This window comes from Struthio camelus, chromosome 3 (assembly GCF_040807025.1).
Source record: "Struthio camelus isolate bStrCam1 chromosome 3, bStrCam1.hap1, whole genome shotgun sequence".
NCBI classification, from domain to species: domain Eukaryota; kingdom Metazoa; phylum Chordata; class Aves; order Struthioniformes; family Struthionidae; genus Struthio; species Struthio camelus.
Genome location: NC_090944.1, coordinates 139421399 through 139441818, shown reverse-complemented (window position 1 = coordinate 139441818; position 20420 = coordinate 139421399). Strand labels below are relative to the sequence as shown.

General features: G+C 49.0%; 1 protein-coding gene across 1 annotated transcript in view; it reads right to left on the bottom strand.

Annotated features, from left to right (window-relative positions):
- MRPS5 (mitochondrial ribosomal protein S5) overlaps nucleotides 1-698 on the bottom strand; it is a 62893-nt gene extending 62195 nt beyond the window's left edge. The window contains exon 1 of the mRNA XM_009686841.2: nucleotides 290-698. The gene's annotated coding sequence lies outside the window, so the exon portion shown is untranslated. The remainder of the gene's footprint in view (nucleotides 1-289) is intronic.
- Between the last annotated feature and the right edge of the window lie 19722 nt (nucleotides 699-20420).

The following is a 20420-nucleotide window of genomic DNA, read 5'->3' as shown; positions in this document are numbered from 1 at the left end:
CGCGTTTAACGCGCGAACTGCCCGCGCCTTGCCGCTCTGTGCCTGGCGGCCCCCAAAGGGCGCCGCCGAGGTGTAAAGCGCAGCCTGCGGCGGGGCGCTGGCCGAAACGCGACGCGAGGCCTAATCCGTTAGGCCGGGTTTGTGCCTTCTCCTCAGGCCCTGCGGGCGTGCCCGCGCTCACAGCGCGGAGACACTGCGCGCTGCGGGATGTAACCCCAGCCGTGTCGCTACGGGTAAAGCCAGTCAGCTGCTCGTGAATTCCCGCAGATAGGTCCACCGCGGTACTTACTTTCAGTCCTGCCTTCTGGAAGTGATCGTGCCACGTAGCGAGTTAAACTCTTGTTTATGCACTGAGTGAGCTAATGGGAAAGGCGCTTTCTCTGCGTCGTCGAGAAGAGAGGAAGGCGTTTGCCAGCGTATTGGGGGGAACGTGTTTTGTCTGGTGTCGAGGAGAATTGGTTTAAGCACCAGCCAGTCTCTCAGTATGCTGCAGAGACGATGAAAGATGGAGGAAGAGCAGTGTGCAGCCCCGAAAGCCAGTTCTTGGAGTTCACTTCTGGTCATTCAGCTCCAGGGTCCAACTCAGAAGGAACCCATTTCCTCCTACGGGAGGACTGCTTGTTGAAATAATTTTCCTCCCCCCGCTTTAAGGGAAGACTTTCCAAAGGGCTGAATGACTTGAGAGCAAAACCTTCAGAGTCAGACAAGATAAAGCAGCCCTGGATTGACTCGGAATGGCTTTGGGGCCATTGTTTCACTAAGACCCTTGTGAAAAATCTGTTTCCATTTGCTCTGAACCAATATTTTCTTCCCTAGCTGAACCCAAAGTCCTCTCCTTAGAAGTGGAAATAGCAGGCTAAGCCATCCGCACACGATCTCCACAGAGACCCGAGTGGCCTGCAAGAGTCTCCATGGTGGGGCTGGGGCCCCAGAGAGGCATCCAGTGCTTAGTCACTGTGCAAGAAGCTGGTGCGAGTGATGCTGTGAGAAGCTAGAGGGAAAGATGATGACCTGAGCCGCTATTAGTGCCCAACCGGCCCCAGGACGGTGCCATCAGGGCAGGCAGGACACTCCCAGCACCTCAGCCTCGCACCGCATTCCCATAGGATACGCATCTGGGCTGTCCAGCCATCCCAGCCGGTGACCCACCAGGATAGAAAACAGGTACAGTGAGCCTACTGTCTGAGCACGTTCACATTTGCATCTGTATTTGCTCTGACTTCCCCCCCCGCACTCCCCAGCGATGACCGAATGCCCTGGCAGTAAAACAGATTTAAAACAGTATTAGTCATTGGCATGTGAACAGTGTTGCCTCTGGGAGGGACAGCAATGCAGGCTTATAACAGACCATTCAAAGGCAGGCTGCATTGCTCCAGTGAAGGATGAGCAGTGCGGTCTGCGATGCCAGCAGACAAAGCTTTCAGAGGGGACATGATTTTGAGGGTTTTCCTACCTTTGAATAACAGCAAAGTCTCAATCTAGTGGCTTTGTTTCAGCAAGAGTCTCAATTTTTAAACAATTGATACTATAAACCCTGTTCTTTTGCCTGGCACATTGCCTGTAAATCGCTGTTTAATGTTGTTCCCCAGTGGATGCTTTCCCATTATAACACCGGTGCAGACTCGATACATCATGCTGTTTTGGCTCCTCCTAGGTAGGCACTTGATATGCACAAGAAGAAGCATCTCTAGACGAGGTAGGCTCGGTGGAGTCAGCAAGACTTCACACGCTTTGGGTCAACTGCAGCAGGAAAGAAGCAGCTGTCTTGAACAGCTTACAATCAACAAGTTCCCAAAACAGCAGCTCCCTGTTCCCAGGGAAAGTTATCCAGACCCTGCTGCCAGGACTTGAAGAGACAGGGAGACAGCAGAAGGCAGGTTGCAAGAGGTCTTGAATAGCGGAGGAGGCTTTCAGCTTCAGGAATATGTAGCTGTCTAGCAATGAATGCAAAGTGATGTCTTTTTTAAGAAGGTGCTAAGGAGGTCTTCCAGGTCTGGTGGAAACAGCGGTGGGGGGCAGTGAAAAGCCCCAAGCAGAGAAAAGTTTTTGCACGCTCTCTGCCTGCATGGGCCGCTGGGTAGGGGGCAAGCAGGGAACCATCAGCCCAGATACCCTGCCCTCGAACCTTGCTGTGGGTGGCACACGGAAGGGGCCAAATCCAGCCCCTTTTTGCAAATATAATAGCCAGATCCTGGTGTTGCCTAGGGAGGGGTTGCCAGGGGAAAGCATGATACGTTCTCCATGGAAACCTGCGCTTTGACATTTGCTTTTGTGTACATTGACGACTGATGGGTGCAATTGGTCCAGTTTTGGCAAGGTATCGTTAAAGAGGCCACATGAATGCCCTCAGCAGCATCCACAAGGGCATCCCTGCTGGATTTCTGCTGCCTTTTAGTACAAGAACATACCTAAGGTTTCTACCAAAACCTCACGTTTCTCCTCAGCCGATCGTGAGTAGCAGTGGCACATTGTCTCCTAGGCGGTCCCTCCTTTCACTCTGCAAGGGAAATCAGCCATTCCCTTCCTAAACGCTCCCCTCCTGCTGGCAGGTCGCATGGTGCTGCCTTTCCTCCCCAGCTGTGCCAATCTGCGCCCACATTGCAAAACCGCAGTGTTGCTATGTAAGTCACTGTACCCCTGGATCAAAGGTCAGCCACAGAGGAGAGCGGCAAAGATGTTACAGCGGTTTGTTAAGTTTACACAAATTGCACAGATGCAGCAAGCAGTCAGCTTTCAGTGGTTTGAAACCAAGGGTGTTTAGTATGCTAGCTCGCTGAACTGCACAAGTCTCCCATCGCTGGCCCGCTGCCGTCTTCAGGGACAGAGATCTGACTCGAGGGTCAGTTTACACCTCTTGTTTTTAAAGCACGGATTTTTATAGGCCAGGGGTCTGACACTTGACTTGTTTCCTTCAACAGTTCTGGGTGCTTCACTTCTCATATTAGTTGAGCGTACTTGCCATCAATGAAGGAGGTGACACGTGAATCCCAGATATCGGCATTATTTTGGGTACGCATAACAAAGTTACAGTGACTAGCGATGCTGCATCCAACAACACTGTATGATGTGGTGCCAAGTGAAACCCTTGCTTCCTCCTGATGAATTATACCAACGTACACATCTAGAGCAATTGCTGTTTGCTCTTCCACTCGATATGTGCGTGGTCAGCATGGGCCTTGCAGCCACTGGCAGGGTGGCTCCCATTCAAGCAGAGAAGCAAGCAAGTGCGCTGGCCATCCAAAACAGTTAACGTGCAATTGCACAGCAGTGTTGCTAAGGAAGCCAAAAAGCGCTCAGACTTGCAGTTCTGAAGGTGCCTGCACGTATCTGCCTTCCCCATCCGTTGCCATTAGGAGTCTTTCAGCAGTGATGTTCCTCAGTATTTAATTGTTTCAAGATAGCGTCTGTGAGTCCCAAAAGCCACTGTCAGGCTCTTAGCAGAGGGATGTGCAGCTAGCACATGGCAGATGACGCATTTGTGGAAAGGTTAACGCGACTGCTACCGTCGTTACTCTACGACGTGGTTGTGCTGCAGCATTATGACCAACATATCAATAACCTGCCAAAGGAAAAGCTGGAAATAGGTGAATTGAGGCTTTCCTGTGGCCTGCTCCATGAAGGTACACTGAATGGTAGGCAGGACAGCAGATTATTTGGATGCCTCTTGAAATAGCTATGCCAGGTGCCTGGTTTGAAGAATGTGCAATCAGAAAAAGAGTCAATCAGTTATACAGAATGATCAACATGTACGTAAAGCAGGGTCTGGCAGGCCCGGAAGGCTGCTAAAAGGTAGCTGTCAGCCCAGGTGAGGTTTACATGACATCACTGCTCCAGCTTTGAAAGAAACGCATTTCCCCAGAGATCTAAATATTATTGCCATCCGGCATCAAATATATCACAGTTGATTTTTGTACAGCAGCAGCTGGCGATAGGGGAGTAGAAGACAGCGAGTATTAAACCATTTACCTTGCCTGTGTGTTCTCCCCCCATTGCTTGCAGTAATGAACTGTGCTCCGCTTGTCTGGCATGGCTCATTTACTAAGCAGAAGGCTGCTATCTCCTCAACCACCTGCAGACAGTCAGGGGTGCAGCCAACCTTGGCACTGTAGTGCTGCACTCCCTCCCAGCAACACGGCTGCAGACACGGCCACTTGCCCTGTCAGGATTAGCGCGGTGACAGCACACTGGGCCTGTCCAGGGTCTTGGCACAGTTGTGTTGTTGCTGCTGTGCTGGCACAGAGGGACTCTGTGAGCGTGGACTCCCAGGGGCGTGCCACACCGGGCTTCGCGACTGATGTTCAGCACTTTGCTCCCCAGGGGCTGGTGTGGAATGAAGGGGGTTCAGGAGCGGCAGCTAGGAAGTACCTGGGGTGAAGATGGACCCTCACATCTGCCGACCTTCTCTTGCAAAGACTGGCAGCAGGAAACGCAATAAAGCTGCAGGCTCTTGTTTGCACGCCGAGATCTCTGCCTGCATCTGGCACACGAGTATAAACAGCAAAGAACAAAACAGGCAACTTGGATATTGGTCATCCTGAAAGATATCATTTGCCTCCTTCAGAGGGGGGCAGAAATTCTGCATGAAACATTCACAACCAGTACTAAATCCACAGGGGCAAAATTGGAATTGCTCCTTTGATTACTAGGGCACTTTGTGTTCTTCAGAAACACTATACTTAAAGAAATAAAAGCAAGTAATGCAGTGTTTGTCACAAGTCACCCCGTACTCATCTTTTATTGATATGTTTTAATGGTGCATGTCAGACCAATAGTTTATTTATTTCCCTGCAGCATCTCAATTTTTGCGATGAGTCAGGACAGCTTTTTGTTGCATGTGCTTAGGCTGTTAAATAAGCTCTAGCCTTCAGTGCCGAGAGTAAGGGAAACAGTGCCAGCAGGTGAAGACAGTTTGAAGAGTTCTCACCCTGCCTGCACTTAGTCATTTGGTTTGGCAAGGACCCAACACGAGCTGAGGAACTTACTGGCACAAAGAGCATTGCCTTTTTGGGTGCGAACCTTCCCAGTGTCCTGCTGTCTGACAGCCAAGCCTCCTACATTTAGTTCCTTAATACCTGTGTGACTTGCCTTAGTAACACCCAGCTCATGCACTGAAGGCATCTCCTGAGATAACGGTGTAGCAGAGGACTAAGCAAAGAGTCTTCTCTCTTAATGGGGTCAGCAGACATGAGCACGAAAGAAAGAGGTTGGTGTGCTAAGAGCTGGTAGTAGGGACTATGTCTCCCACAGCAGGCTTCCTCAAGGGCCCCAGTGTCCTCCCAGGAGCTACTCAAGGTCTGTAGAAGCCAGTCCTAATAGGTCCATGCTAAGGACTGGGACATCTCCAGAGATGTCAAGAAGTCCAAGGACAGCTTATGAATAACAGGGTCTAAAAGTTCTGGCCAGAAGATAGATGCTTTCAGGCACAAAATAAATATTCATTTTGCTTGAGAGAACTTAAAAAATTAAAGCATACTGTCATCTCCTCTTTAAACTACATTTCTAGAGAAGAGAGCTGATGAGATTTTTTCTCCCCCCCTTTCCTCCCTGACATGTCAAGAGTACAAAGAAATTTAAAATTAATGCAACACTTAAGAATTCCAAAACTCTCTATCTGCAGCTCCTGTGAACTGCTGGCAATGATCTGGGCCAGGGCAGCTGAGCTGCCTCATGCCAGGGCCTGAAATACAGAAGGAAATTTGGCAGAAGGAAATTTGGCAAAATAGATTTAAGACTGGTCTATATCTCTCTGCCTCAGACTCTGCAGTGCCTGGAGAGGCATCTAAAACCCCTTGATGAGAGCTGTGAAAAAGCATGGCTGCTGGCTTTGGGAGGGAGAGCTTGGTAAGAGCGGGATCCCACGAGCCACTGGGCTCAGCAAGGAAATGGACTAGGGAAAATAAAAAAATCCATAGCCAGATGAGAAAGCCCCAACATTTTCTAACACAATCCGCCATGTGCTCCTCTTCTACGTTGCTCCCCAGTTCCCTGGGTTTCTGCTCTTTGGCATCTCTGTGGCTGGTTTACCAGATCCACAAGGCAGCACTGCTGGAGGAACCCCAGCTGACGCTGTGAATTGTGTTCCCAGTCTGGGACTGTTCTTTGTCCACTGCTGCCCCCAGAGGGTAAGCACCTGTGATCACTGGGAACTGAGGCAAAATTCAAACCAATTTAGCTGCTGTCTCAGCTAACAAAAAAAGCCAGGGCAAGGAAAATCCCAGGAAATCTGGAGACCATATACTGCCAGGTCAACACAAAGTTCATGGCTTTCCATTGATAGTGGCAAAAATCTTACTAATTGGGCTATGGTTCCCCTTTTGACCATCTGCTAAATGCAGGCAGTTATCCCTCAAGTCAAGCAAGGATGCTGCAAACCCTTGTATGACTCAAGGCACTGGATCAGATCTTGGAGGCTTTGGCTCTTTCCTGTCCGGTCTTGTCCCTCTTAACCCTCAGATCTCTGCGGGTTGGCCATGGTTTTTTGCTGTTATAAAAACTGAATGCCCAGCAGCCTGAGTGAGAATAATATTTGTACAGTCTCCGAAACTATGAACCTAGCTCTGTTCTCTACAAATGTAATTCCAGAAATCATCAGACTTCCTGTAGCTAGAGGAGACCATTGTTACTTATGATGCTAGAGGAGTTAAATTCAGCATAGGTTGCCTTGCATATGTAGCTATTATCCAGGAAGTTATACACAATGAAACAATTCACAGTCTTAGAGTCATTTAATAATTCAGGCTGAAAGCAAGTTCTAGAGGTCTTTCAGGCCAAACCCTTGCTCAGAGCAGGGACAAAAGACTTCTGGACATACAGCACTCATAACCAACTGCATCCTACATAGACAATTCCAGGCTGACTGGAGGTCAGTAGAATTTGCAGGCAGATCTAGTCAAATTTTGATCTAAGCAATTGTTTAAAAATTGAAAACTAGCAACCTCTCATATAAAGTGTAATTTGGTTCCTGCTTGCTTGGCAGGCTTCTAAAGAGACTGCTGATATATTCCACAAAAAACAAAGACTTAAGCAGAAGCTTGTCTGGAAGAAAGGACACATAAGGAGAAGAAAGCAAAGCACATGAGACTAGATTTTCCTCAGCTCAGGCCTTTTTCCACTCCTGAACATTTGTGCAACAGATCTCGACCTACAAAGAGTCAGACACGCTGATGAGGACTCAAGGGCCACGGTGAAAGCTGACCTACTTTGGGATGATGCCATTTTAGACAGAAGAACATTTAACCTCCAGTGCTTCCAAAGCTTCAGAAAGTTAGGAAAGGTTTTGCTGTGTTATAGATGAAGGCAGCAGGAGTGACTCAGGGCCACAAAGCAGCCCTGCCTGGGGCTGCAGCCAGCCCTTCTTTCCCCTCCAGTCTCCTGTGGCAAGGGGAAGGCTTGCTGCAGGTGTCAGATGGGGAACACCCGGAGGTTTGGGAACCTGCAGTGATGCCCATCTCCCGTGAACCCTCACCTGGCCAAGCCCTGCCTGTCATTTGGTGCATTCATCTCCTGTTTGCATTAATAGGAGGGTTTGTACTCAGGCTCTGGTGAGTGGCTCAGGTGTTGCAGCAGTGATGGTTGTGGCATCTGTTCATGTTCACATTGTTAAAGCCCTCAGGGAGCTCTGTCCACAGACGAAAACGGGGAGCAGCATCCCTGGGAAGCGCCCTGCCACCTCAGCCCTGTTATGGAGTACTGTGTGCAGCACTTGCAGGATGTGGAGCCGCTCCTGAAACCTCCCAGGGAGTAATCAGCAGCAAAGCAAGAACCGGCCGTACAGCAACCACAGACAGAGATGCATTTGTGAAACAAAAGTAGAAACCAGAGCTAGGCTACAGGTGATGCTGAGAGAGAGTAATCAGCAGTATCACAGTTGAACCTCCTGCTGGAGGTAAGAGGCACAGCACTAGTACTTCCAGGCAACTGGCCTTCACACCAGCTGTGAGACATGCATCCCACATGCGCTACGTGCATGGAAGAGCTACCCTCAAAAAAATCTTTCAGGGTTGATTGTTGCATGCACAAGGCTCAACCGGTCCCCTGGGTAACATCCAAGGAAACCAGCACTGCAGTGAGTCCAGCAGCAAGAGCTCACTATCAATGTTGAATTTATCTTTGGGTACCTGCCTCCCTGACTCACTAAGACTTCTCCCGTCACCCTTCACTTGCACTCTGAAATTCTGGAGAGGACACTGAAGAGCATGGTAAGGCAGCACAACAGCAGTTGAAAAAAGTCTGTACTCCTCATTGCTCTGTGGCCCCAAAGATAAATTTCCCAGGTTTCGGGATGAGAGTGAGATCCACTTCAGCAATCATATTTGTCTGCCTTTGCGAACCATGTTGAAAAACTTGATTGAAACTGCAGCTTCAGGTAAAATAGTACTTTTGCAGTACATCTAGCACCAGTAGTAAAACAAACTTTTTTTGCCTCCCCCTCCACTAAAGCAATGCAATTTAAATGAATCACTTGAATAATATTACACAGTTATTTAGAAAGGCTCAAGCAACTTTATTAAAGGGATGGTCTTGAGCAGTGTGTTCGGGGTGCCCCACTCCAGAACGTAACCTGTGGGGACCTCTGCACAGAGGGACAACTGGTTCACTGGTGGGAACTGGCATAGCCCCTTCAGCTCTGCAGATCACATTGACCCCACTGCATCTCCTTCCTCCTGCCTTTGCAAAACTGCCTTGTTGGCCCAGCACAGGCAACTTCAGCCTCTGAGGCGAAAACTCAAGATTAGGAGCAACCATATCAAGGAGGCTCTGTTCTCCTTGGTCTGAGGTCCACACGGGTCCTTGCAAGCACTCATGGTGCCCGACTGCCTCCATTTTACAATGGAGGAAACGGGTCAGAGAGCAACAATATTCTTGAAGGAATCCTGCAGCAGGGTAAGTCTGTGCAGTTCAAAGCCTTCAACCAAAGCTAACGCTTCAGGGCTTATGGCGCAGGGTAAACCTTGACAAAGTAATATGGTCTTGAGTCCCCTTGAGGGCCTCTGGCATGACTGTTCCTCCTATAGCAAAGGATAGAGGTCTCCCTGATGAAGGCACATCATGTACCCAAGCATCTTATTTCCAAGCAATAAGAATTCTATGCAGAGATCTTTGCGAGACTCCATCTTCAGGCCATTTGGAAGGATTCCCAGAAAAACACTACCACCACAGAAAAAAAGGCCTAGTCACTGTGTGGTCATGCTCTAGAAGTGAGCAGCAGGTTGTTCACATTTCCAGAAGTGACTCCACTGAGCCACTCAGAGCACAGTAAATTCTGTTCACTTGTTGAAGGGCTACCGAGAAAAGAAAAGACTGATATCTTATGTATCCTTGCAAGGCTATGGGGCCCAACACTTGACTTCAGAAACTAGCAACCCCTTGCCAACAGAGATAAACGGAGGGCCTTTTGCTGCTGGGAAGCCAGAGTTGTGTTTTTATTTTTTTATTTGCCCAATGTGTTGCTTTCAGTGCATGCACAAAGGGCACATGGAAGAATACCCATTCCCAGTCAGGGCAGGAGAAGATAAGTCTGGACTGAGCCTTTCCCTGACAAATATTATCAAGGGATGGAGCTTAAGATAGGCCTTTGAGAATCTCCATAATCTTTTAAAGAATGAGTGCCCCAACCCCACTGGGCACCAGAAAAAACCATGCATTGGAAATTGTTTCAAGAATCTTCCTCTGCCTCCTGAGGAAGGAGGCAACAGCCTCAGTTTTCCACCACAGCACAGAGAATTACAGACACCAAAACATTCATGCCAAAGCCTCCAAACAAAACCTTAAACACTCAAAAGGGTTACATAAATATATTGCTAGCTTCAAACCCAATTAAGAACCAGCAAGCCTGCTGCTCTATCACCAGAAGTTAACAGCATCGAATAAAGAAGAGAACATTGCTGAGAAGTTAAACCATTTCTCTGTTTAAATTTGTCAAAGAGGATGCATTTTAAGACTGTTTTATAAAGCACCAGACCAGCCAGAAACAAGCAAAGAGCTGAAAAACAAATTAGCCAACCTGCTAACAAAAACCCCAGTCTCAACCACCCTGAGCATGACAAGCACTACTCCCCTAAAAGGCTGGCCTTGGGAGTTTATTTAAGCAGTGAGGCTCACAGCAGCTGTATGAGATTAACAGCCTCCCGTGGACTGCCTGGCTGGGTCAATCAGTGACTCACATCAGCTGCACAGGCATGCAAAAGCCTCAAGAAAAAACAGCTCTAGTTAGGCCAGCTCTGAGAGTGTGTGTGTTTTGGGGGGGGGGGAAGGGGGGGATGGAGTAGACAACCTCCAGAGGTCCCTCCTGGACTAGATGACTTTCCTTCCAATTGAAATTATTCCAGGATCAGTGAAGAGTGAACCTCAGCAAGCCAGATGATCTTCTCAGCCATTGTCTTTGGACCTGTGGCTACAGATGATTTGGGCCTGCTGATCAAATCGTGTTCATCTGTCATAAAAAGCTATTTGACAGGGTGTGAAGCCGTCTGGGAACTGTTTCCTCCTGCTCTGGTACGTGAACAGTCCCTCGATCCGTTCCAAAGGCAAGGCAGAAATGCAGCCTAAGCGCATGTGCCTTTTCTCCAGCACGGCTAATAAATTCGCTGCCTGGCATTCAGCCTACTCTATCACTACAATCTCTCTTTTTCTCACTCTTCTCAAAACCTCCTGCCTTATCGTCTCGAATCGTGCCAATCCTAGCCATGCGCGCATGGTCATGTCTCATTTTGATTGACTGCTTTCTCTGTGCTGCTTTTTCCCCATTTTTAATGCAGTTCTCTTTGTTTTTGATTTTTCTTTGATGCCTGGATATTTCCCCTGAATGGGAGGGTCTCACAGGGAAGGGCATGAGCAAACGCTGCTTTCGCTCCCCGTTTTCTGCCTGCGTGGATGGTGAGTTGTGCAGCACCCAGGCACTGAAACCCCACGCTCAACCACATGCTTGGAAAGAGCCAGGACATAAAGACGAAGAGAGAGGATTTGACTGCATGCAGATTATTACTAAATTGCACAGAACAAGAGAAATGCATTCCCTTAGAGAACCTGTGTCTCGTTTTTGTGGATCTGGGAGCTATGAGAAATCTGCTGAAGAAAAAAGCATCTCATCTCCATCTTCTTTGCTCCCCCCTCCCACCACCCCGAACTTCTCCTAAGTGAGTTTGAACGTTTCCATAGTTACACAGCACCTTCCTTGCAGTCAACAAGAGGGAAAAACAATACCTTGGGGACAGTGCAAAATAAGTGATGTTTATTAATATTCATATGATCCAGTTTGCCCAGTCATGGTTGGCTATATTGAAATTCAGTCAGCTGTTTAACAGAGAAAGGCTGCTAATCGTAATCCCTTGAATGCCCCGTTCGCTTGTGCGTGGCGGACTTTGGCTCCACAAGTATTTCAAAGATGTCTCTATCGACGGCGCTTCACTGCCAGGCTGGTGCTGCGAGCGCCTGGAGAGGTGATGGTGAGCGCTGTCACGGATTCCCGCGCAGCAGCACCACGTTAGACAGTGACACGAGAGCTTCTTAGGGGATCCCGTTACAGCCCATCACTGACACACAAAACAGCATTTCGCAAATCAAGTGGGAGAAGTCTAGTCGCGAGGGTACCATAAACGCTTGGAAGACGAGGCAAGCTCCTAATCTTGCTCTGTTTTCTGCTGAACGCGGAGCTTTGCAGGCTGCGTTGTACTTACAAGGCAAATAGATGCCAGTCTACACCACAAAGTCTGGAATGAAAAGCGTAATGAGAGTGGATCCACGGGTTTTCCATCTCCCTTACCAACATCACATACGCGTACTCTGTGCTGGTGGATGTGAACAAATGAAAACTTTTTCAGTGATTCTGGGGTGAGGCCAGGATACTCCAAGGTTTACACCAATTAATTTTAGTTCTCCGGTTGCAAAACAACATTCAGGGAAGCTGCTAAAAACTGCAGCTGCATTATTATACTCAGTGCTGTCTTGGGGAGGGGGGTCTACTGTAAATTTAGGGAGTATCCCAAATATCCTGAGGAACATTGGACATTGCAGTGTAGTGAAGTACTCTGTTTTTTCAATGGATGCCCTAGGTCACATGGCTTGTGAGGAGAAACAGAATCACGCTGGTGATAATTTATGAACAACAGAAATGAAATTATGACTTGGATGTGTGGCGGTAGCTCTGCAGCTAATGCTAAATCCCTTTTTTTTTTTTTAGAATGCAAGCACTGCGTGGAGAAGACCTCCCTGAATCTGGTGCCCTTTACCACGGGCTGTATGGAAGGGCTGCTCGTGACGCGGCTGCTCCCCAGGAGCCTGGCTGCAGGAACAGCCTAGCTCCGTTTGCCTCCTTCTGCTCACTAGAGCATAGCCCAATGCTGCTGAGAGCCCTGGGGCCTCCCCAGGGTACCTCCGCCTCGGATGCCAACAAACGCTGCAGATGCCCCACAAAGAGCCGCTGCAGCATGGCCTGGCCAGGTGCCGGTGAGTGCTGCGAGCCGGGGACCGAAGTGCATGTCCTGCCACGTCGTGCCATCCATCGCATGCCCTTGCAGAGCTGGGGGTGTGGGGAGCCCGTTGCAGGAATGGGGCAGGCCAAGGGGTGGCAAATGCATCCCGTGAAGCTCGGGGGACCGACAGGTCCCAGCACGTGGGGGCCTCAGCTTGGCAAAGCATGCAGCGCCCAAAGACACTGCACGGGGGAGAGCAGCCCTGGCTCTACCGTCCAACAGTCCCGGGGGCAAAGACACGCTCAAAACAACTGGCAAGTCCAGTGTGGAGGTGGACAGTTGCTTTGGAGGAGGACCTGGCACACTCAGATGAAAAGCCGGCGTGTGGACTGGCCGTCAGGGATGTGCAGTGGCCTCATGGACTGCCCCCGCAGCGGACGGCGGGGTCGAGCCTCCCCCGCCGTGCCATCCACTAGCACGACGCTAGGTTGAGATGAATGAAAATCACTCGCACAAGAAAAGCAATATTAGTCAAAAAGTCTTATCGTACATTTAGTTAATTACTAAGCGAATTGCTTTAATGCTACACAAAATATGCAGCTGTGTTTAATGAGCTGCTAAAATGCTCTCTGGGCAAACTTTAATAATATCACTGTTCTCACAGAGGAAAATTGCTGCAGGGGAAAATGCATCTGTTCGCGCCTAAAATGTTCTGAGTGACAGCTCGACCGCTATTATCTTTAGGGCTCACAGCAGTCAATTTCATTAATATGAAATGTTAAAATATTTATGCTTACCGCTAGTGTGCAGCCTCCAGGGCAGCCTGCAAGCCCAGCTCTGCCAATGACAGAACAAGCGATCGCAGGGTGGGTTAAATAAAATTGGAAAGGAAAGCCGACCCCTGATTTTTCTGGCTTTCTGTCGCACGGCATGTTCCCCGGGCCTCAGCCAGGCAAAGTGCCTCAGCTGAGCTGCGTCTTCTCCAGTTTGTCCGGAATCAGCTCCTGGAGCTGTTGTCTTGTACTTCTGCTCTTAGTGGTGGAGAAAAGGAATTCGGCACAAACGGAGGAAGAAGAGTCCACACCACTGAGAATAAAAAGCAGATTGGTAGGCAGGAATGCGTTCACTCCGGTTAGACACACTCCCACTTCCCGAGCGCTTCTTCTTCCCCACTTGCCCCCATTTGCTTCCCCATGCATGCATCCATGGCCCAGCACTTGAGACAGACCCTTGGTGCTGCTTTCACCCATCAAACACCTCCCTCATCGTGCCCTCCACTATCCCCACGCCATTTTTCAGATTTGGCGTGCCCCAAATGTTGTACCAACACACCTACGATGTATCTCCAGAGATTGTGAGAAAATCCTGCAGGCACCAGGGCGTGGGCTGGATGGCTTTAATGGGCTGGGTGTTGAAGGCAATCTCATTCCTGTACCTCCTTGCATTTGAGATAGTCTTGATTCATGGGGCTCAGAAGTCTGGACGGAGAGGGGCAGTACCTGAGAACACCTTGAGAAGCATTTGTTTATCTCTGCTTAGAAGAAACCCGGTCACTTGGGAAGACAAATTTCAGAGATGTTTTAAACATCTATAAACAAAGCCAAATATTTTGACTGTAGATGTAGTGCCTGCCACGCGTTACAAAGGCAGTCAGGAGTCAGTGTTTCTGAGCTCACGATCAGGCTGATGGATACTCAGTCCACCTGCTATTTTCTGCCTCGTTCGAAATAAAGTACCAACACTGTGAATATAAAATGTGAATATATTGTTCTATTTTCTGCTGAGAAGATGTTTTAGTCTTTTATGATTTTCAGAAAACTTGAAAGGGACCAAGTGAAAACATACTTGCCTGTATCATTTCTTCAGGAAAGAAGCCATTAAGTGCAGCAAGAGCTGTCTTAACTGTGCAATTACACTTATGGTCTGTCATCTACCATTAATGCCGGCGGGGGGGAAGAGCTTTTATTGCAGAATTATGCTGAGAACGAAATAAAACACCTGCATACTGGGGAAAGCCTGACTTGGCTTGCTCAGCAATAGTGGCCAGGCTTATTAGCTGCGTCTCTGGATAAACAGTCTTGTTATGAGCTGGTTCTGGTTTATGGCTCTCTGCTTGGGAGCCTAGAGCACACCTGTGACTCACCGCTCCGAAGGTCCACGCTTGCAGCACAGCGCGCTGCTTCACTGGCTCTCTCTTCCTCTGCCCCCAAGAGACCTGGCCCCAGGATCAGAGCCTGCTGCACGCCGGCTCTCTGCCGCAGAGCAGAGCACCGAGGGAGGCTAGTAATTTGCATCCAGGCCATGAGTGATGTCCCTACCTTGCCTTTTATATCATCCACTTGCTGCATTAAGCTTTCGCGCTGAACCTCTGCAAAGAGTATAAGCGTATTTTGGCAATGTGCACAGGGCAATAAAATCCCTCTTGTGTTCTACTCTGCTCTTTTCAGTCCACTGATCTAAAGGAGGCTCACAAGATACTGCCCTGGCTAAGTTGCTGGATGGGAAATAGCTTGCGGATGGAGCTGAGAGCTTTCTGGAGATTTTTTCCAAAGCGTGCAAGGCTCCTCTGAGCCTCTTTGATCTTCAGTAACAAGACCTCCCAGGAGACTTACAGCTCTTCCTGGCTACTGCCAGGCTAAAGAGAACAGTATTTTTATCTCCCTTTTCTCTGCTGTTGAAGCATTTCCCCTTCGGGGCACAGCTCCCCTTCATCACAACCTGATTTTACTTTTCTTTGAGAGACAGAAAAAAAAAAAGCCAAAACTGAGGCCAGCCAAATCTTTGTCAGAGCACTACTAACCTGAAAGGAGGTTAAGGAGGAGAGCATGTCCCGAATGAGCCAGGGCACAGCACGGCAGGCAGCCACAAGCACAGCGCGGGGTTCCTGGCTTGCTCCACGAGAGACACCCCAATCAGGGGCAGCACGCTGTGAAGACATTCAGTGCCCAGCAAGCTATCAGACGCACCGCGACATACTCAACTTGGGTAGATTACGCTGGGTTGTGTTCTCTGCACAAGCAGGGGCAGCATTACGTGGATGCATGCGGTGCCGGCGTGGCTCAAAAACTCTGTGTATCCCCAGGCCTTGCTGCTTCTCCCTGTCCACCAACATAGACTGGAGGAGCTGTGAAGAAGAGGACTTCTACCGGCCTAAATGAGCCCAGCAACACCGACATCCTCTTTTCCAAGCTTACTCAGGCTTATATTTGACTTGTGTTAAACCAGAGACTGGCCGTATCTCTGCTTTAAAAGAACGCTTGTTTTGTATGTGCTGCAGTGGGTATTTAAGGCACTGCAAAAAGCCCTTGGTTACCGGTCCGGTACGTGAAAGCTGCTTCTTGGTTTGGATTGACCTCCTAGGCCTATGAAGTGCAACCGTGACAGCTGGGAAAAACTGCTTGAAGCATAACTAGAGAAAAAGGAGCAGCAGCATCAAGGCCAGAAAACGCTCAAGTGCTGTGCACCCTATAAAAGGGTAAAATCTTGATGCTGGGTGAGAGAATTGTTGTTATGGGATCATCAAAGCTTTGGTGAAGTAGCCTTCTATCGACAAACCATTTCATAAACGGTGTGCTACAGCTCAGCTCAGCCACGAGCCCTCCTGTGCAGGAGAGAGCAGAAAGGCTGCGGTGTCCTGTTTTGAGAAAAAACTTCTTCACTGTGAGGGTGACAGAGCATTGGAACAGGTTGCCCAGCGAGGTAGTGGCGTCTCCTTTGCTGGAGGTATTCAAAACCCGTCTGGATGCGATCCTGGGCAATATGCTCTAGAGGACCCTGCTTGAGCAGGGAGGTTGGACTAGATGATCTCCAGAGGTCCCTTCCAACCTCAGCCATTCTGTGATTCTGTGATTCTGTCCCTGCCCTGGTGCTAGGCAGAGGCACAGGCAGCTCTTGCATCTCTTGGCGTGGATGCTGGGGCAGATGTGAGCTCTTCAGACCCATTTTTCTTCTACCGTCCAGTGCTGTTACTACAGCAGGCAAAGGTCCCTGCCAGGAGCATGGGGAAAAGACAAGAGAAGCACAGAGCCCCACTCCAACCTTGATCCCGCTGGTGCTTACAAGCCCAGGGCTTGGGTTTTCACGATGCCCATGAACCAGTAAAGAGCACATAGTTCTAGAAAGCCACAAATTGCCGAAAACCCTCCTTCCCAATGCAGAAGGCTTGTTTCCTCTGCTCTGCCATAGATCCTAGAGGTTTTCCTCTGGGCGTGGAGCACAAAGCAACAAGCTTTAGTCAGAGCAGAGAGGAGCTGGCTAGTGCCCCTTTTTCAGATCATGTTATGTAGGTTGCTCCAGATCAGACGTGAAATCCAGGAATGACAGATAGGTAACGCCAAGGAATGGGCGGGCGCTGGGAAGAGTGCTGGGTGCATGGAGGCGGAGTACCAGCGGCATGACTTTCCTCTCTCTTGCTGAAGAAGGCACAGGGCTGGGTTGAGCTGTAACAGCAACGATGCTGCAGCATCAAGGGGAACCTAGGAGATGACATGAGGCCTCAGGAGCTGTTGTTCCTAATCCATGTCACCATGAGGAACCCTGCACAGACCACTTGGTCAGATGTCTTGGTGCTTGCGAGTGTTCAGGAACGAGTGAACAACTGAAATCTCTCTTATCTGAAATGAGCCTCACCTTCCCCTTCTACACCATCCCTCGTCAAGCTTTGCCACAGTTCTGCTGTCTCTCTGTCACTTTTGCCTGCTGACCCGCTGCGGGAGGAGTGTCTCTTCTGACCCCAGGAGTTTTCTGAAGCGCTCGTGTTTGCGTTGCTTAGCTTGGCATCTTCTCCCAGAGACTGGTGCTGCCCGGCCACAAGTCCCCACAGAGGTGGGCACTGCTAGGACTCAGCAGGCCAGACAAAGCCATGGCCGTCTTGACTGAGCATTGGCATTGGTCCTGCTGCGAGCTGATGATTGGACAGGAGACTCCCTGGGGCCCTTCTAACCAGCACTTCTAGGAGGCTAGGGCGACTCCATGACTGCTCAAAACCAGCCAGCAGTTTTTTGAAAGTGTAAATTATATTAATAATATAACACAGCTAATGCACTGTCTTTATTTCTGAAGACAGGGTGGGCACTTGCTTCTTTGTGCTCTTCTCATCTGTATTGCCACCTAGCTGTTTGCAGGAGGTGGCCTACAGCTTCCTTGGTTACCAGCTGCATTAACAGCTGAGTTTGGCAGCTGTGAGCTCTTTCTCTCCAGGGACTTGCATCTAACAAATGCAGAGAGCAGTTCAAGACCAGCTCCATCTGAGCTGACCGTTAATTTTTCACCTGGAGACATGTACTAGAAAAAGTGGTAACAACTAAAACGGCCAACAATGCACGTAAAAACAGTAACTAAGTGATGCATTCCTTCTTTTTACAAGTTCACGTGAGTAAAAGATGTATATTGTATTTGTGCTACACTTGTACACAGGGCTCTCCCAGTCTTCACAACACCAAGTGGTCCTGTGCAGGAACATACCACTTGGATTTGCCAGGAAAGCTATGTATTCACAGAGCAACTCCCCCCACTTCCAGCCCCCTCAAAAATCCCTTTTCAAAAAAAAAAAAAATCTTTCCAGCCCAACAATTTTACCCCCAAGTTCAAATTTCGGGTTGGGACCCCCTGAGCTGCAACTCAGGAAGCCCTTGTCTTGCAAGGCCCTGCCTCCTCACTGTCGTCTGATGTTCCTGCCAAGACATGTCTCGTGTGGCCCCGTGCACACAGGGGGCCAAAAATGGTCCCGGTAGAGATTTCCACCTCTGAAGGAGAATGGGAGTGTGAAGCCCCTGGTCTCCACAGCCTGTGAAACAATGAACGCCATAACAGAACGGAAACGTTTTGCTCTGTGGCCAGAATATTCCTGGTTTGCATTTTCTACTAAGAAAAAAACATTTTCTATGGAAAAACAAAAACAGCCACTGATCACTGGCTAGACCTTGCATGACTGCGGAAGGGAGGCAAGACCCCAGCTGCCTGGTGTGCCCCAGCCCGTGCCTACACGATGTGCTGTGGGTCAGTATTTCACAGGAGCTGACTGAACTGGGACAGTGATGAAAGTGTAAACAGAGTGTCCTGCACCCAAAATCTCTCCCATTACTGTAGAGAAGGACTTATTGAAGTCCTGCACAAACCTGTTTGCTTTCAACCAGCCACAGAAACATCTGTGGTTTGATTTGGCATTATCTAAGTGACTGTCCCCCTTAAGCAATCCAAAGCAGAGAAGAACAACTATTACTGCTTTTTAAAATGAACTCTTTGTTTGTGTTTTTTTTTTTTCACTAGTCACTCACATTTCATATCAGAGAGTTTATAAGAAGATGGTTTCCAGGTGCTGCAGATCGCCTGCAATGTGGAGGGAACAGCTGGAAGTGGATGGCGCAGTTCTCAGCATCAGCATCTTCCTAAGACACGAGGTTGAATTTTTCCTGCTTTTGGTTCTTGAGGGAGGGGGTATGACTGAAGAGCATTAAGCATGTTTGTCGCCATCAATACCACCTGACGTTTCCATTCTGGGGAAGATTTCAGAGCAGCAGTCTTAATTCCTAGGTGTCTGAAGTGAGGTTGGATGGATCTCGGGTCCTAGGCATGGCTCTTCCCCCTTGGATGCCGTATCCTGGGCTGACACCTGAGCTAGTGCTATGTGGGCAGGCTGGTCCCAGTGGCAGGCAGATGTACCCACAGATAAAGGGGGAATCTGTTTGGGAAGAGGTATGCAAGACACCCTGCCTGTTGTGCTCTCACACTTGCACCCTTGCGCACTCACAAAAACCTGTGCAGCTGCATTTTGTAGCCTCTGCAATTGTTGCTCCTAACAATAAGAGGCTGGATTTGCATCCTGGTCAGCACAGAGACAAAGGCCGGGGAGTCCGGAGGGCTCTATTTTGGGTAGGTCAGAGCTGGGTGCCTGCTGTTGTCAGTACACTGATGGAGAAGTGCAAGGAGGTGGCATGGGGCGGGGGGGGTGACCTAAACATCAACGGAGTGAAGCAGGAAATGTGGAAAAACTTGGCCCGTTTGTTCCGGTAGCTCCTTCTGCGCAAGCGCTCTAGGTCTGATACCCATCGGTATGACTATTTCTTGGGTAGAAGAATCTCAGTATCATTTTGTTCTAGGATTTCTGTGACTCAGAGTGACTCAGTCCACAGGGGAGCAGAGCTGAGCAGCAGATCAATGCCCTGGAGGCAAGCTTGCAAAAGGTGGGTTTATTGCCAGCTCTAGGACAAAACTCCTGGTTGAGCCAGCTCCTCCATTTGTAGAGTAGGCACCGGCACTGGGAAAGCCAGGGGAGTGCTGGAGGAGTACAGCAAATGCTCTGTGAAAACAGACCATATAGAAGTGCATAGTGACTCTTCAAGATAAGTACAACATATATATGTGTGTGTATGTGTATTTATGTATTTTTATACGTGTGTATGTATGCATGTGGGTACATCTACTGATTTGCTCTTCTTGTGCTCGAGAGCATTTGCAGGTGGAGGGAGTTTGCAAAGTGCCTAAAGGGAAGCTTTTACATCTTCCTTCCCCTCAACCTCTGAAAAGTTCTCTGGGCACTTGGACCCAGACCTGCCACGATCCTTTCGCCACATTATCTCCAATGGTGCTGATGGGTGCTGAGCGCTTAAAATCCAGGCTAAGGTCTTTAAGAAGCCTTGGAGTAATTTACCCATCTTTTAGTCAAGATCAAAACCCTTTGAGAGGGCTAGAAACAATGAAAGCAAAATGCAGGACTTGATCCAGTTCCTAAAATCAATTGAAGGAAGAGGGTGATGCTGGATGAGGATATCCAACTGTACACACTACAGCAGCACGTAAAAGCACATCTGGCAAAAAAACCCCACGCGGCAGATGAGGCAGACTCCCAGGCCTGGCATTTCTGCAGGTCCATGCAATTTGTTTAGGGACATTTCAACCTCAGCAAGGAAGTTGAAGGCTTTCCATTTTGCAGGGAAATGGCTTTTTCACAATGCCCGCTGGAACAGCAGAGGTTGCGGGATCTCCCTCCTTGCAGATAGTCAAAACTCAGCT